Raw genomic sequence first — 19,030 nt, 5'->3', positions numbered from 1 at the left:
CTTAAACCCATATTTACAGGACCTAAAACCTAAACCATATCTATAGGACTACTCTATCCATCCTAACCATGTAAGTAAATAAATATCACACAAAATCTAAACCACATTATTGCTGAGGAAACTTGTTCTCATTTTCAGTCTTCTCTCATTTATTTTTTTTTTCATGAAGCTTTCTTGATCATCTAAAGGCAAATTAAAATTTGGCCTTACTGACATGGTTGGTGCCAGTGTGACTTCTGTTAATGTATTTCATAACTGAATGAACATTGTAAATTTGATAATCAGGTTAGAGTTAAAGGTTGAAGCCTAAGACAAAATCACTGATAATAAGACTTCTGGATTCAAATATTACACTGTAGTTATATCTTTACTTCAGTTTCTAAACTATGGTATGTGGAGAGATCTCATAAGAAAATGTGTTTAGCTGTTTATAGTTAATAATATCAAAGTAGCATTTTGTTATACATACATACAAATGTGCTTCAAATTTATTTAGAACTCGGTATTTAAATTTGTCTTCAATGTACATGTTCAATATTGTCTTGTACTTCTGTATAAGCAACACTCGTTTTCTGAATCATTTGTGCATGAATTTCTCACACAATGTTTTAAAAATTTGTTTAAACTCGAGAATGCATTATTTTTTCTCATGTGCTGTACATTTTATTTGACATATTTTATACAGCAGCCTCTATTGTAAAATGGCTGATGTTTTGGCCATCTGAAGAGAGAGATGTTCAAACTAGTATCAAAGTCTCCTGAAACCATTAAAATTTTTTTCACTATTGACTTTTTCAGGTTTTAAAGCACTTGTGGTGTTTATAAGACACACCACATATTTGTAATATTTATAATACATATTTAGCACCAAATCAGATGACTGATTTGTAATGAGGATATTTGTTTTTAATTAATTAAATTGAAATTATACAGTTGGACTTTATGATTTCTATATGTCCATTCCAACTGAATTCTATTCTATTCTGTTCTGTTCTGTTCGGTTCTGTTCTGTTCTTTTTCATTCCATTCCATTCTGTTCCATTCTATACATTTATGGTTAAGGCATTTATTTGAAAGATGCAAAATATAAAACAGTGACATATTTGTCCACTCAGTGTTGGATGTATCATTTTTTAACAGAAAATGAAGCTTAGGGTCAAGTCAAGACAACGCAAAATTAAAACAAGTGTTGTACCTGATATTAAAATTCTTTTGAATTACATTTTAAAAATATGAAACATTAAATATTTATATTCAGATATTTTTTTCTAATCCTTTTCCCTCATAAAAATGGTAATGTTTTTGTGGTTATTTTAAGGATTTGGTTAAATTGAAGCGCTGATTTAGAAACAGCCAAAATGATTCTTCTTAAAACCGCTATTGACATCTCAAACCATGTTTACTTTTGTCCATTTTCTCCATGTAAATACAAGCTTCATCAGTAATTAATGAATAGCACCAAATCCTTCTTCACAAATTTCCTGAGCACTCAAAGTTAAGTGACATGATTATAATGCCCTTTCTACTTACAAGGTTGTTATCTACATGCAGCTAACACGCAGTTTTCAGAAACAATAATTTTGAAACCAAACAGAAGGAAACTCTTTAGCTTAAAAATAAATAAATAAATAAATCTTATGAGTTATGCTAACTTACACCTATGTCTATGTGTTTGTGTAACATCACTCTTTTGAGGTAGGGGGAACAAATAGTTGTAAGGTTTAGAAAGATTACATGCAGTTTGGAGACATCAATTCTGTATTTGCTTTCTTGACCTTCTGGTATGTCACTACAGGAACAGACTGAATCTCAGAGCTGTTAATTAAATGAAATTTTGGGGCGGATGCACAAAGAATAAAAATTGGAAATACATCAAAAATTCATTTTTTCTAATGACTACGGAATTTGTATGGTTTTTAAATTGTTTTCTTGCCATGCTGATTATCAATCTATGAACCAAAATATATTTAACTAATATATGTCTTACTTAGTGTAAAACAAAATTCATTGTTGAAGCTTACAGCATACTTGTTTTCTGAAATAGCAATATATAAATTTGTTTAATCTTGTCCAATCAACACCTAATAATTTTAAGTTTTTGAAATAATTTGTTATGTTTTTCTTCTTTCTAATTTGCTTTTTGGCTGGGAAAGACCCTCCAACATTTCTTCCGAGGAAATCAGACTGTCTTAAAAATTTCATGTGCTGAGGGAATTGTGATGCCTAACTCAATTCTGTTTAGGCCTACAGAGCATTTTAATGAGGTTAAGACCTTTCCATTCACAATATCAGACTAGCTCATTATAAGAAATGAAATGTGTTTGCTTCCACTAGATGCATTCGGAGTTCTGTAGCATTATTTTATTTATTTATTTTTATAACATCTTGAAGTCTCTGGAATTTCTGGTTTTGCTGTAGATTTGTTGTTTTTATTTTATTTTATTTTATTTTATTTTATTTTATTTTATTTTATTTTATTTTATTTTATTTTTGTCAATATAGTTTTATCTTTATAATACCAATGTGACTGTGAAAATGGTGTTCAGATACTACATTAAATTTGAAATGAAATATACAGATCCTTTCAAATTTTCAGACAGATTCAGGAGACGAGATGTTCTGGTGACAAAATATTAGGTAGAAGTTAAAGGAGAGTTTTATCATATGTTTTGTACCCTATTTAATTATAAAAGGTTGTTATTAAGGTTCACAAATCTAAACCATAATCCTGCAATGCTACGCTTAACCAGGGAAACAAGCAGAATTTATAAGCCATTGAGGTGTATCAAAGACAGGTATTAGGATAAGAAAATACTGGTAACGACTTGTTGCATCGTTTCCACCTATTTGAATTTTTCTTTGTACCAAACTTTGCTGTAAAATGAAACTTTGCATGACAGTGAATACTTTCCTGTCAGCTCTAAAGTACAGGGCTTATTTTAGCTTGCTAGATGGGCATGTTAACAAGTCAGCTAAGATGGACAGGGAGCTCTGCAGGGCAGTTTAAGACAGAATGGTAGGATCTCTAAAATTAACTTTGAGGGAGCATGTTTCTCCAGTGACTGCATAAAAAGTTCAAAAAGATTAGCATTCCAGTCTAAGTGCCCAAAGTTAGGTAGTATAAGAGCAGTGTCATATCTTTATTATTATTATTATTATTATTTGTATTTCAGTAATAGCTAGAAACTTGAAGTGATCATGGATCCTCTAGCAGCAGCTATGATGCCTAAATGTTAAAGATTGTATAGTAAGATTTCAGTACCTGATGTATGTGTTTGTAGTCACCAAGGTCAACTAGAATACCCACAGTTCATGGAGTTAAAGAAATTTATATACCTTTGCTGGGAAAAAAAAAAAAAAAAAAAAAAAAAAAAAAAAAAAAAAGTAAAAGATATGGGGGTGGGAGGAGTGACACATAGAAAAATGTGAAGACATGAAAAGATTTCATATGTTTTGAGTGAAAAGCAGAGGCTCTTACTGGACCATACTCCTGACACTGCTTATTTCATTCACTTAATAGCTTTTCAGGCCCATTGTGGAGCGTAGCATAATAATGAACAGTACTCTTACACATGCAAAACTGTGTATTTTTGAAGAATAAACATGATCCAGATCCTTGAACAGTTAGTTGCGAACAACCTCTCTGGTTATATTGCAGTTAGCCAAGGCACACTAGGACAGTGCTCTCAGAACCATGTTTTCGGGACATCTATCAGCTAACTCTCTGAAGAAAAATATAAATATTTGAATGTTCTTTCCTTGTGATTAGTCAGACGTTAGCCAGTTTCATTAGTAAACTTTAAAGACAAAAGGATTCATATTTTATGTATACAACTATAAATGCAAAAGTCCAACTTCTGGTCACAGTAGTGGATTTACAAAAGTATCTCTAAGATACACAGGTGAAAATTCCATAGCTACTCTAAATTAACTGAGCATAAACTATGGCCTGTATTATTTGCCAAGTAAATGTGAATGACAGCTTTGGAAGTATTACTCTCTACTGTGCTGCTATGCATTTATTATTTACAACAAACAAACAAACAAAAAAAAAAGAAAACACACACACACAAAAAGCAAACAAACAAACAAATAAAAACCATCCTCTCTAAGGTTGTCTAAGGTTTGTCAAGTAAATAGGTATTTAGATGCCTCATAAAAATTTTAACCAAATTCTATGAAAATAAATACTTATTACATGCAGTGGCCTATTTTAAAAGCATCTTAACATTGTCTTTTTTTTTTTTTCTCAAATAACAAAAGCAATTAGATTCTTTAATGGATTAATCACTTGCTAAATATGACATGCTTCAGAATAAAACAAATTTTAACAAATAAGAGTTCCAAAAGGAACTTTAAGCTTGTAGCTTGGTACAAATATTGAATAGAAATTCAATCTAAACATAATTTTATTCTTAAACAATATGCATCAAATTTAAGTGAAGAACGAATTTTTAAGGCCAAATGATAAGTCTTTCTAATTTAAAATACAAATACGTATAGAGCTCTCAATATATTATGAATTTGTTTCCTGAAAACAATAATTCAGGTAAAATAAAGCATCTTAAAGACTTCATCTGCCAAGGAATTTTGCATAACTTTTCTCCCATTCATATTGCATAAATATTTTTGTTTGTTTGTTTCATTAATTACTGATACAATGTCTGGCAAAAATATGCAATCCTCAAAAGTGAGGAGGGATCTTAAAATAATGTTTGGATCTATAATGTATGAGTTGTCCCTAGCCTTATAAAATTTATTATATTTTAATTTACCACCGTTTTTTACAGCCTTTTTTGTTGATTTACGAAGCTGTCTGTTGTTACCTATCGCATTATACAGATAGAATTTTGATCATCTTTTAATTTTTAAGCATGAGATTTGCCACTTGATACACTTGATTTACTTAAATTTATAAACATCATAGAATTTAGCATTGTTCTTCTGATCAGGAAAAGCTCCACACACCCTTGTATTGCCTTTACATTATATACTGCAGTTAAGTCATCTACATGTATATTTTAGAATAGAGTGAGCAAAATAATTCAGACTCCCAAACTTCAAAATTAAAAGACTCAAATGTCTCTCTCTTATTAGAAAATTATTGAATTTCTCTGGCTTGTTGTGCCATGTTTCTTATTCAAATTTTTTCATTTCATATACCTTTTCACCCACCAGTTTGATTGCCATGGCTGCAGCCGTGGGTGAATAATTGCCTGTCTTCACAGGAGCATGTTCTGGAGCTAAAGTCGAGTGCTTGCTTCCTGATGTATGCCTCATTTGGATTCTGCCGACAGCCTAGGGGCTGTATTATTCATGCCTTGACAGATAGCACTCACTAAAAGCATTGGAACAGGGCCAGGTACTGGCAGAGAGATAGTGGAGCATTGCAACTTGCAACTGAGAGGAGCATCTATAATACAAAAAAGAGAAATCCTCATACCTCCCTTTTACTGGTCTCACTTTGATGGAAAATTCATTTGCATCAAAATAAAATACCCTAAAAATAAGTACATTTTTTCTAAACCACGCTTGAAAGTTTAACACAATTTTCCACATTTAATTGCAAAGCTGATTTTAATTAGTAAGGCCCTGCATGTGAAAAATGAAGATTCACTTGGGTGAGTGTAACACATTGCAGTGTCTGCTGAATGCTCTAATTAATGTATGGCTGCTGTACAACAGGGTGCACTGTGGGATATTTATGAAAAATTCTGTGCACGCAGACAGTCTATCTGTATTTTAGTTCTTGAATCCACAAGAATAAATAACTTTTCCCCCTTTATTCTTTATGAGGCATCATTGTGCATGCCATCGCTCCATCCATAAACTTTATGGCACGCCTGTCCTTTTTACTATTTGTCAATGATATTATAAATCAGAAGCCAGAACATACATATTTTAACATTAATTTGATAGCAGAGCATGGCTGCATGCTGTGCAGAACCAGAGGTCCACTGATGCATTTGTGTTAAAGCCTAACCACAAAACAGTCCTTATGGTTCCTTCTTTTTTTGATACTGTGAAAATTCATACTGAATGTTGGAAGTATAGAAAAATGCATATTCATTTCTCTCAATGCTGATCACCAACCTTTAATATAATGTTAAATAACAATAAAATGATCTACTGGATATTTACCTGAGGACAAAAAAGTACTCTGGCTCTACCTAGGCAATTTAATTCTTTCATTTAATGGTATATTTGCTAAAGATTTTAGTAAGTAGTAGTAAATACCAAGAATAATACTATAATTGTATTTTATACAACATAATTCACCATTCAGCATTTGTAGGAGATGTTAATAAATGGAGATTCACTGCTTTGTTAAATCCAGCTAAAGAGAAATAAATAAATAAACACATAAATAAATAATAAAATGAAAGAGCATAGGGATTTTTAAACAGAACACTGCAAACAATAAATAAATGTGCTGACAGAGAATCTATAATGTATTAGAGTTCTGTATTGGCTGCTGTCTGGATTCAGCAATATATTCTTTGTCTGATTGTTGATTAATGATTAGAAAGGTACAAAGTTGGGTCTGAAACGTCAACCAGACGTAACACCAGCAATTGGCATGTTGCTCTGCATGCTAGTGACCATTATCTAAAGCTTACTACATAAAAGAACCACTGCTCAATTCCTCCTACCACCATATGGATTGGGAATAGCAATTTCAGTGGCAGCAAGTCTCTTCATGTGCCAGGAGTACTAGGGATAAAAATCAAAGGCAGAAGAGTGTTGATCCAACAGTAACAGTAAACAGCAGATTTTGGATGACCTTTCTGCAGTGGGTCTCTAAGCTTGCATGTTGCTCAGGTGATATGCTCATTTTCTTTTAAGTGGTGGGTACTGGATTTCTCATGCAGAAATCCACTCACAGCCACCATGTTTTCTGTGGAAAGGTCTGTATGGAAATGTTGCCATCAGCCACAAAATAGATGAATAACATGCAGAAAGTATGGGAAAGAAAAATAAATAAATACATCAAAAACAACAACAAAAAACACACCCAGCAATAGAAGAAGATCCTGAAAGTAGCTATACATAATTTTCTTTGCCTATGGGAAATTTATTTGCTATCTTTGCTGAGAACATTTTGTTCTCTTAGGAGAGAAATAAATTGTTTAAGGTTGAATAATTTGTGCTTTTCGTAATGAAAATGAGGATCTACAGAGTCCATTCACACATGATGGGCAAGACATTTCATCTGCCTATGACTCTGTTTCCCCACTTGTAAACAGGGAGAGAATTTCAGCCATCTTAAGATGTAAAGAAAGAAGCATATATTGGGTGAAAACTCTATTTATTGAATATTTAAATAAAGACTTTTAAGTGAGCACTGATATTAGAGGACGTCTAACCTTACATTTCAGTACTTTCTGTATCAAAAGCAATATAGCAAAAGTAACTGATTTGCAATAATAACAAGAATTTTACATTTAGAAACAACTACAGTTTCCCTATTCCATACTTTGTGAATTACTTCTTCATATTTTGTGAATTACTACTTCATGCTTTTATGTAAAAATGTTGATTCTGAGATTTAAAAAGCTGGAAGTATCAAGACGTGTGTGTTTTAGTGATAACACAGTCATAGTTATTAGCCTTACACTACATCAGAAAAGTCTGGAGCAACACTGGACACTGGCTTTTAGCATACTGTAGAGCTGCCTACATACTTCTTATTTTGAGAGGAAATTATCTGAAATTCCTTCTTAAGAAATTATCTGAATTCTACCAAAATCCTTTAAAAAAGTGGCAGAGGAAGTCAGATATTTCTTTCAAGTATTCAGATCTTATGAGATCAGACACTTTAGTATTACTTTGATGAGCAAAAGATTATAAAGAAGCTAAGAAATCAAGAAACCCACTTTAATATGAAGAAACCAGATATGAAAGTCTGCATGGATCTTCTGCATGGTCTTAATCACTAGACGTTGATAGCAGCATAGTCCGTATTGATGGACATGGAGAGTCACAAAGATGATGAAGAATCTGGAGTGTGTCACCTATGAAGAAAGGTTGAGAGAGCTGAGACTGTTTAGCCTAGAGAAGAGAAGTCTCAGGGGAGATCTCAATAATGTTTATAAATACCTAAATACCTAAAGAGAGGGTGCAAAGAGGATGGAACTACTCTCTTTTTAGTGGTGTCCAGCGCCAGGACAAAGGCAATAGCCACACACTCAAACACGGGAGGTGTCATCTGAACCTCAGGAAGCACTTCTTTACTGTGTGAGTGACATAGTACTGGCACAGTTTGCCCAGAGTGGTTGTGGAGTCTCCCTCCCTGGAGATCTTCAAAAGCCACCTGGACGTGGTCTTGGGCAGCTGCTTTAGGTTTCTGGGTTGGACTAGGTCCCCCCCAGGGGTCTCTTCCAACTTCAACCATTCCTTGAATCTGTGAAAAAGGACAGAAATGAGGCATAAAAGAGTAAAGTGAGAAAATAAAAACAAGCTGGTAGGAAAAAGACGATAAAGAATAGTTGTTGGTTGTTGGATATTTTTTTTCCTAAAATAAACTGTGATGTGTCTTTAAAGACTTTCATTGAAGTTCTTCAATAAGTTGAGACAGTTCTTTCAAAGACATCACTTCTTATTAGTGGTTGGTATGAAGTCCTGCTTCTAGTCGTGTCAGCTCAGGACAGGGAAAGGAGAGGTACTCCTGAGATATCTTTGATGACAATAATAAAACTAAATAAATATATCCACAGTAGAGAATCAAATGCCCAGGGGTTAAATACCTCCTGAAGACATCTTTAGCACTATACAGTTTAGGACACTCTAGAATATAACTTTAACCAGATGACTAGACCTACCGAATTAGTCTCCTGGTTATTCACCTGAATCACCTTTCCAAGAAAATTTTGATGTACACTGATTACATAAAAAGAGATTGCAGAATCTAATGCCTTTTTGTTATTTGCAGGGATCAGCAGTGCCACACTTTAAGTACACTTTGTATCCTTGTGAAGCAGTGTAATGTCTAAGAGGAAATACTCCTGAGAAAGAAGTTAGGCCTGTGTTTTAAACTAAGTTCGATTTATGATAAAATTGTCATCCTCATAATGTCTCCATGAGAAAATCGTACCCATGTTTGGTAAACAAGAAATAGGCATTCAGAATAAAGGTAAAGCTAAGAGCTACAGCTAAAAGCTGTCAGAAATTTGGCTTCTCCTTCAAGTCACCCAGTGGTGACCCTCAAAAACGGACCCTCAAAATCTGCCTCTAATTTTGTGCCTAACTCTGAAGTCAAAGTAGACTTGTATAGAATTATACTGTAAACATTAATCTTCATCAAATTTCAGATATTCTTCTAGGAAGCATTTATTTGGGCACCCTGGTAACTATTTTGTATTAAATCCATAACATAATTATTACATCTATAATATCTTATCTTCTGGTTTCAATGTAGCAGGTATTTTTAAAGTCTTCCAATTTGCGATCTGTACAAGCATAGCACTCACACACTATTTTATGATTTGTCAATAGAAGTTAGAATATGTATCTCCCATCTTCTGGGAACTTCTTTTGACTATAAAGAAGTTATCAGGATGGTTTTTGGTCTCTTTTCTTGATCTGTTTTTGTTTTATGGACAATAATATATGCTAAGGGAAGAGGGAAGGAATTGTGTCACTCTGAGGATAGAGTTACAGACAGACTCTCTGGATAGACTCTGGAAACTCTGATTCCAGTCCCAATATTAGCATTTCATATAAAAGACACATTTGTTTTAGAGAGGAACAGAATGCAGTCTTGACAAGATAGCAGAGAACATGTAAATGTTGTCTTTTGCATGAAGTATTAGCAAAGTGCACACTCTAAACCCAGATTATTGTAAAATCTCCTGAGTAAGCACTCTTCTTTGACATGTAGAATGAAGTTTCAGTTACCACTGGCAAAGGAGTGAAAACTGAAAAAAATGAAAACAAATTTCTCACACATTAAAGCTGGAATTGTGATTCCTCCTCTGATCATCTCATAATGAAAATTCATCTGAATTCACCTCTGTTTCTGTAAGGAAAAAGCCTTAAGGTACTTAATTCTGTGAGTGGAAATCCCCCAGTTCGGGAAGTAGATTCCTCCATTCCAGATTGCGGCATCTAAATTCTGGTGGGTGTTAAGTGCTTACATTTCCCTAGGTATTAGGACAGGAGCAGACGTACCTCATTTGGATGTTAAAATTCTGCTGTGCAGCTCTGCATAAAAACTGAAAGCTGTAATGCATTCATTCCCTTGATAAACCAGCAGTTCGTGACTCTTTGCTACCACATGAGAAATCTGCGTCACAGTAGGAAGTTGAGTCATGCCTCTGAATTCCACTCCAGCGCTTTTTGCTTTAGACCATGCAACTCATGTTAAAAGTTCATTTATACAAAGATTAGCAAATGATTATTTGTTATTGAGTATGGGCAGTGACAATAAGAATAATGTGCTAGAATTACTGATGTGCTGTATAATGTAGGTCTTGCACAGTCATGTTTTATTCTAAGATAATCAATTAGGATTAATAGTTTCTTGGCTCTTAATAACCTTAAGGACTATTTCAGTAGAAATGGACAAACAGACATCTCCAAGAATACTCTCTCTGATATGAGTCTTATGGGGGGAGGTTGAAATCTATGTCTCAGAGAATTCTCTAGATACCCCTTACTTTGTAAAGGGAGGTAGCAGATAAAAAGTTCCAAGTAGTAGATGGATGACTGTTCTGCAGCGTATTTATTACAATAACTGTATTTTATTCTCACAAAACTTTTTGAACTGCTAATTTCAAAACAATTCACAAACGTTAACACAGGAGCCTCAGTGCATTTTGTGATGACACTTAAGTGTGTTGTTTCAAATGACACTAAAGGTCATATTGCTTATGATGTTGTAATACATTTGCAATAACACACTGAGTCACAAGACTGGTCATAGAAACTTTTTATCAGTGCACAGTTATACTACATAACAGTTTGAAATGGGCAAAAATGGGAAAACAAAACAAAGAGAAAAGATTAACTATATCTCTGAAAATAATTCTGACAATGTAATTGCATGACTTTATTTCAACAAAAGGTTTGAAATTAACATTTCTGGTTATTAAAACAGATACACTTATCTCTCCTTTTTAATTACATGTGATATAAGATATTACTAGCCTGACAGTCTTCTGTCCCTTCCACAATGGTGAGCTAAAAATTTGTTTTAGTGCTACTGGCAAGGAAAGCATATTTCTGAGTCATAGGACTGTCTCTGCAGCACCTTGGTGTTCCTTGAAAATACTGACATACTCAGAACTGACGTGCCCTGTCTTTGCTTAACTTATGAGACTTCACAGAGAAAGATGGACTCAGAAACTGAGTCAGAATTATAAAACAAATATAATATCAGAAAGAATGTAAATAAATTCTGATTACTGTGTTAACTTCATATCTTAGTATTCAGCCTTGCTGCTTCCAGTTATTAAAAGGATGTAGGGATGTAGGAGGAAAGACTGAATTGTTAAAATGGCATTGACTAGAAATTGAACCACTTGTTTAAAAGGTCAGAATTTAAGCAGAACTATACCATAGATAAAACATTCAGCATTTTCTGTCTACTATGATTTTAACTTATCAGTGAAAATTATAGTTGTCAGATTTAAAAATCACAGCTTTGGCTGAACCACATCAGAAATATCATGGTTAATTTAGATTTGCTAATAGACTTATTTTTTTTCACTTTTTATGTACACTATGGATTAAACCGATCTTTTATGTAAGCAAGAATGGAATTTCATTCCTCTTATACTAAGGCACACTTAGTCTAGTTTACGATTATGTTGTCTGTAAAACAAGAACTCCCCAGGAAAACAAAAATTTCTTGGTTGTCCTGAAAAAAAACAGAACTAGTATCACCCTCACTATTTTTTAACCTATAGTGAAATTTACAATTATCTCATTCAGAGACAAAAGATTTACCTATTGGTTATGTTACAGTATACCTTTTCACAGTAACAAAGAATTTGAAGTGACATATTATCCATGTACATACAGAATCACAGCATCACAGAATAGTTGAGGTTGGAAGGGACGTCTGGATGTCAACTGGTCCAACCCCCTGCTCACGTAGGGACAGCCGGAGTATGTCACTCAGGACCATGTCCAGGTAGCTTTTGAAGATCTCCAAGAAGAAAGCTTATCCCTTCCTTCAAAACCCTCTAGGTATTATGGACACTAAAATATTTTCTGACACCTGCATCACCTTCCATTTAGAACACTTACCTGTTAATTACAGAATGAGAGAAAAATAGTTTTCCACTATTAATTTTCTGCATCTGATTTCACAAAAAGCAATTCAACATCAAAACCACAAGCTTCTACAGCACCACTTACATAGACCTTATATACTGAAATGTAAGAGAAAGATCCTCATAAATTCTGAGTCTGCAGTTGATCAAGCTTGTAATAGAAAACCTATTTACATGTATGTATGCCCAGAGGTGCAGCCAGCTTAGGAGAGCTGTGCTGCTCAGTGCTTTTAACATACCAGAACATTTGAGATATGCATACTACATCTATCTACAGCAGCATCTTCTGATCCTGTAGAGGTAGTAGGCTATGTGTGGTCACACTAACAAGCAGGGGACAACACTGATTATAGATAGCATAGCAGTCACATCCCCTTGCTGGACCAGCAATGAGAATGCTACATCAGGAAACAAGATACTCTGTCAGTTTCTCTATCAACCTGAGTGGACTGAAGCACAATGTTAATTCCCAAGCCAGAGTCATTACCAAAAGGACAACAGATGACAACTGGCTTGGATCAGGCTGCTTTCTGCCCCTTCTGCAGGCAGGAAGGAGTAAAAGGTTTTCTAGGAGAACAGAGAAAGAGAAAGAAAGCTGGCTTAATGATTAAAGACTCCTCTTGAGGGGCCAGATTTGGAGCTGTAGCAGGTTATTTGACTTCCAATAAAATAAAATAAAATAAAATAATAAAATAAAATAATAAAATAAAATAAAATAAAATAAAATAAAATAAAATAAAATAAAATAAAATAAAATAAAATAAAAACAACCTGCGTTGTTAAAAAAAAAAAAAAAAAAAAACAGGCAGAAAACAGTACTGCACTGTCTGTATCTAAACACACAGCAATGAAGTAGCATCCATACTACAGACATGATTTGTGTAGCTGCATTGCAATTTGCCTTTCCAGATTATGAGTCACATTTTCAAAATGATGTCTAAGTAGGAATTGCAAGTAGATATATGTCAACAAGAGACAGAGAAGTGATTTCAAAAACATTCATTCCATGGTGCTTTATATTTCTTAGCATAGATATACCACAGTCTGCATGCTAGCTATAGTGACTCCCATGCTTATGTATCTATATATTCTCATTGGAGAATTTATTCACTAAGGAACTTAGTCATCTAAACTCAAGTGCTTTAAAGTTAAGTGTGATGACATTTAATTTTACCACAACTACTCCCATTATAGAACTGTGCCCCAAATTATATAGGGACCATTTTTAAAAGTGACTAACAAATTGCTAACTGCCTTTCAATGAGACATAAGCTTTAAACATCAAATGCATCAAACTATTCAAAAAATTAGAAGCAATAATTGGAGTGGTATATATTTTCTAAGAACATGCCTTTTATCTCTTAAAACTGAAAAATCAGTTTTCTTTCCTGCCATCTTCCTGTTACATTTGTACTTCCAGATATTTCCCCTTTCTTTTTTCACTCTCTGATCCTTGCTGCCTTTCCTGTCTGTGCATCTTTAAAACTGAGCAGCTGAACCTCAGAGAGGGATAACTGCCGCATTTCCCTATGAAATCTAGCCATAGGAGGTATATTGGCAGCAGATTTTCAATGGAAACTGCCATTTCCACCCACAACCCAGCTGCCACATTTAAATCATGCTGTGTGGGGCTTCCACTCCCTTGGGAGGCTATTTTCATTTTCCTTCAGAGACTTTTCTACAGTCTAATAGAACTCACTGTCAGCTATAATAAGTAACATTATATACTGTAGTATTTTATTTTTTTTTAAATCGTGATATGAGTCAAGTTGGAGCCTCACTATCCTGGACTGGAATGTGATGGAATTTAAATGGATTTTTTTTTTTTTTTTTTTTTTGGCCTCAACTGACATCCTTCCTTTCATCACATATATGAAAAAAGGCCAGATTAAGGGAAGGCCATTTAGGCCCATCTAGGCATCTTGTTTTTGAAGTCATGTGATTAAGCCAATAGGTAAGCTTTCATTTTTTAGAACAGAGTATTTCTATTTCTTCTAGTCATTAGTAAACCTTGAGGGGAAAAAATAAATAAATAAATAAAAATGAACCGAGCTTAAGAGAGACAGTTTTGTCCCTTGAGTTTGCCAATCGCACAAGCCAATTCCTCTATGACAGGTGACCTTGTATAGTAGTGGAAATACTACCTGCAGGTAGTATCAGGAGTTCCCTGATACTACAACAGTGCAACCACCATGTGTTTCAGAAGGAGACTAGTCTGGTGGGTTGTCAGCAAAAACAATATCTCTTTCAAGCTGTAAGTCAGGGGTGAGGGGAGCAGGGGAAGTGCAACAACATCCTCTCTGAGGATGTAATAATACTCCCCAATGCCTACTTTGCACAGGGTAGAAAAGCTTAACCCATTATATTTGTGTCTTTTGAGGTGTATGTCCCATTACTGCAACACTGAGCTAAAGTTAGGACAGGACAACTGTGTGGGTTGCATTACTCTAATGTATCTCTAACAGAAACTGTTAATAGGGACTGTTGAAAAGTAGGTAATACTAAAATAACTGTATCCAAGAGGCATACAAGATAGTACAGCAATTACCATATAGTCTTTGTTACAAGTTTGTGTTTATAACCTTGCGCACAGTAGTAAGCAGAAAGGCACAATGGCTAGTATCAAAATTTTGTCCTAGAAAGCTCAAGCAGGTATAATGATAAAGGTATTTTAGAAATTCTCTTTATGCTAAACAGATTTTTATGTGAATTAATTAATTTATTTATTTAAATTATTTATTTATTTGGTTTAGAGCCCACCAAGGAAGAAAGCACCTTTAAAGATAATGTAGAGGGTAAACTTCTAGCTTCCTCATAATCACGTTTTCTAAATGCATATTAATGATGATGAACATTTTTACAAAGAGACTAATTTTAGCTGCAGCTCCATAATGCATAAAGTACAGGGAATGCTGTCATTTCTATTCTGTCTTAGAATAATCATGTTTTCTCTGTACTACAGAAAGGCACATTCTTTTTTCTTTTCTAAAATAGGGAGATTTAAACATCTCAATCCTCTAACAACCAGAATTTAGAATATTTCACACTTGAATGACTCCTAACCAACCATGCAAGACAAAGAGCAGTGTCCTGTAGCTTGTGTTGGAAGTGAGAATCCAGTACATAAGCGCTGAAGTGGTTACAGCTTGTATCATTTTGTTTTTGTCATTTTTTTATGTTATTTCAGATGTTTACTGATGACAGTCCCATTCTTGCATTAGAAGACTGGTCCACAGTATTATTATTTTCATTGTCTGTATTCCTTAGCTGTTAGCTTTTTGGATCAAGTAAGATACTTATTGCTACAGTTACGGGAAAATTGGTGTATCCTCTTTCTTAATTCTCTGCCATATATCTTTCTTAGTTAAAATTAAGTTGGGAGCTAGTGCTATTGTATATTCATGTAGAGGTAACAGAACAAGTATTCATGATAGAAATCAGTAGCTGATAGTCTCATTATAGTAGCCTTACATTAGAGATGCAGTAAATGACAGCATACCCTGTTACTCAATACTTAAGTACATGCTAGAATGATAGTTTGACCTGCTGTGTTGTTGTTAAATATGATCTATCGAGTCTGTGTCTAAGGGTGTTGATTGTACTAATGTGTATCTAGCCGTGTTGTTAAATGATTGACAGTATAACAACATGAATCGCCTTTGATTTCCAACAGTTTATTCCCCTTGAATTTTGAATGCTTGAACTGAGCATGCTGAATTTCTTAAAAGCAATTGCTTTTAACATTTTGGAATAGAAATATTTCATATTATGTCCAAGGCTTAAACATCATGACTATGCAAAGATCTGTTGTAACAGATAGATGCAGTCTTGTAGCATTTTCTTACTCTTTCATATTGGTGAAAGATTGATTTTGAACTTTTCCCATATTACAACACCACATTATCATGAAAAGAAAAAAAAAAAAAAAAAAAAAAAAAAAAAAAGAATGGGAAACTGTTTTGCCCTCTATCTGTAAACAGAATTGTCATTACCACTGAGGTTGAAAATATAGGATGCACACAAATCAGGACATCTTAGCAGCTCTGCATACTGCTTTGGTTTAGCTCAAAGTAGCCAATCTCATTTTTATCTGTTTGTAGAAAAACAGAGGTTTTTCCTTCCTGATGTTTTTATTCTAGTTCAGATTTCTGAAATAAACATAAAATAAAGTTTACAATTTGACATTAGTGCAGAAACTAGTGTTCTTTCATTTAGTGCAGAAATTGTCAATGGATTTGCATGTTTGAATTCTTACATATCTGGGTTATATTTAAATAAACATCAGAGTGTTCAGAATCAATAGCAACTTAGAAAAACTTGATTATCTGCATTTCATCTAAAGAATCAATATGAGTCATTAAACTTGTTCTCTTTGGATTATCCTAGTCTCTTTGGTCATTCCCTGTATTCAAGCAATGGCAATGGCAATAAGAAGTAGTCTCTTGTGACTTTTGGCTCTTACACACAGTTGGGTATTTGCGATTCTAAGATTTGTACAGCTACAGATTTGTTTGACATTAGATCAGGCAGATATTTTTTGAAAGAAAGACAAGATATAGGGAGGAGAATTATTCATGTTGTTATATGGCAGCTGTGTAAAGGAAATAGGCTGAATTTTGTTTTTCTCTTTATTAAGATATTGTAGTGCTTGTTTATAAAATCTGCTAAGTACTATATTTGTTAGGGATGGACATACAGCTTTTAAAATAATGAGAGAATCTAATGGGATGATTTCTGTCATATGTCAGATTCCTCAGTGGTAGAAATGTAAGCTAAATCACCATTAACTCCCTTTATTTTCAGTGGCAAGAGATAGGCAAAGTGTCTAAAAAAGGTGAGATGAATTGTCTCCCAAGAGATTCCAGCTTCTCTGCATTGACTACAAAGGAAACTTAACATGACATGTATAGACTTCGGTTTTAGAAGCCTAGGGGTAGGTGACATCCATGACATCATAAGTCAGGGGGCAATCAGATATTATATTGATTTATTTACATAAATACTTTTGAATAATCTGCAACTGCAGGGCATGTACTTTGCTAACCTGTGCTGCCACTTAGGCTTTCAGTCTTATGATTTGTTACATTTGTTTTTCACATCTTGCTTTAAATGAGCTCTCCAGGGCTGAGATTTTTCCAGTGTATTTGTACAACACCATTACTGTGCCTTATTTTTCTTCACTGAACACCTATGGGATTCAACTAATTAAATAAACCTATTGTTTAAATGGGTCAATTACCACAAAACCAAAAGTTTCATTCCAGTTGTCAAGTCCCAAGAGCAGAGATACTTTGGTGATGGGTAAAATGATGTATCTGGAGGCTAGATGAGCCACTAAGTTTGCCACTGTTCATCATGGGGTTTCAGTGAATTAGAGTGGGAAGGTGCCAAACATCTAAGATGCATAGGATCCAGTTAAAGATCTTCATGTAGACTTAAGTTACCGTGTCTGTATTGACTACATCAAAGATAGCCTGCTTTGTTTTGTTTAAAAATGCATACTTCAATATTAGAATTTCCTAAAACAAGAAGCAAACAAACAAACACTTAAAATCAAGCTTGGGGCTCCATTAATTCATTTCACTTTTGTCCTGTGATTCTATGTTCCTGTTGTTAATCCCAGGCAATTTTTGTAATGTTGTTTTTTAAAAATACTAATTATTCTTTAGTACTTAGTTAAATTATGCTATACACATGAGTAGATCTGTGGTATATTTGTGGCTACTTATATGCTTAAAAAGGCTCTGAGGTGCAAAATGATTGAGTTGCCTTTTAGAGCTCTGTGAAGTAAATATAACATCTGGTACCTTTACATTTGAGATCCAGCATGCTTCTGGATGCTTCCATAATTTTTCTTACTGCTCAGTAATGGAGTACACAAATATTTGAAATTCAAGAAGGATAAAGGGGATAATCAAATTCTCTACATTTCACCATTCATATTGGTCATGCTCATACCTGTTCAGGTATATTAATAATTTTCACTTAACTGCAATACTATTATATACACACCTAATCTGTACAACTAAAGATGTAGTGTTTTGACACTTCATACATAGAAAACTTTTTTTGTCTTTAATAATCTGATTTATTGAACCAGAAGCAGAAGCTCATAGGAAAGTTTGAAACACAGCAAAGCTGCAGAGATGAGATTACCATATTTTAAATTTCATTTTTTTACTTTTTATTACAGTTTAAATAGATAAAAATATATTAATGTGGTCCCACTTTTAGGAAAATATTCAAGCATTTAAAATGTGGATGGGAACACAGATTTTCCAAAATACTGACTCTGGATTTGTGCCTGACTCCCACTGAAAAGATAGGGGTGAGGGCAGTCATTCTGTAAGCAGTATTAGATGTTATGGTGCTTGCTAGTGCAATGATTGCAAGAAGCATGCTTGATTCTGGAACAGTATTCAAGGCTCTGGCTCAGTTGCCAGCAGGTTCCTGGAAAGCAGATTAAGGTAAACTAGTCTTCTAGGTTGGGATTCCTAACAGGCAGGGTACAAAGAATTTTAATCCAGCCAGTTGGAAGTACTAAAACCAATGTCCTAACTCTGTTTTATAATCTGCAATTAGCCATCTCTGTGAAATAATGACTCAAAAAAAGAATGTCCTTCTTGAACTTTGACTTGTTGCTTTTCCCTTTTCTCTTATGTAGCTTAGTGGTTAATGTGTCGGACAAAGTTCTTTACCCTTCCCAGCCTGGGAAGATTTGAATCAATACCTCCCATGTTCCATGACAGTAC

At 34.1% G+C, this 19,030-nt stretch overlaps 1 protein-coding gene and 1 long non-coding RNA gene across 19 annotated transcripts in view; one reads left to right on the top strand and one right to left on the bottom strand.

The window, feature by feature from the left end:
• MYT1L (myelin transcription factor 1 like) overlaps positions 1 to 19,030 on the top strand; it is a 331,525-nt gene that overhangs the window by 198,770 nt on the left and 113,725 nt on the right. The gene's annotated exons all lie outside the window — the stretch shown is intronic.
• On the bottom strand, positions 6,082 to 10,300 carry LOC106014887 (uncharacterized). The gene is made up of 3 exons (XR_001186536.5): positions 10,171 to 10,300; positions 8,109 to 8,404; positions 6,082 to 8,015 (listed from the first exon to the last, which is right to left on the bottom strand). It is a non-coding gene; the product is annotated as an uncharacterized lncRNA (long non-coding RNA).

The sequence above is a fragment of the Anas platyrhynchos genome, chromosome 3 (assembly GCF_047663525.1).
Source record: "Anas platyrhynchos isolate ZD024472 breed Pekin duck chromosome 3, IASCAAS_PekinDuck_T2T, whole genome shotgun sequence".
NCBI lineage: Eukaryota > Metazoa > Chordata > Aves > Anseriformes > Anatidae > Anas > Anas platyrhynchos.
Note: the sequence above shows the minus strand (reverse complement) of the source record. Positions and strands in the feature narration are given on the sequence as shown.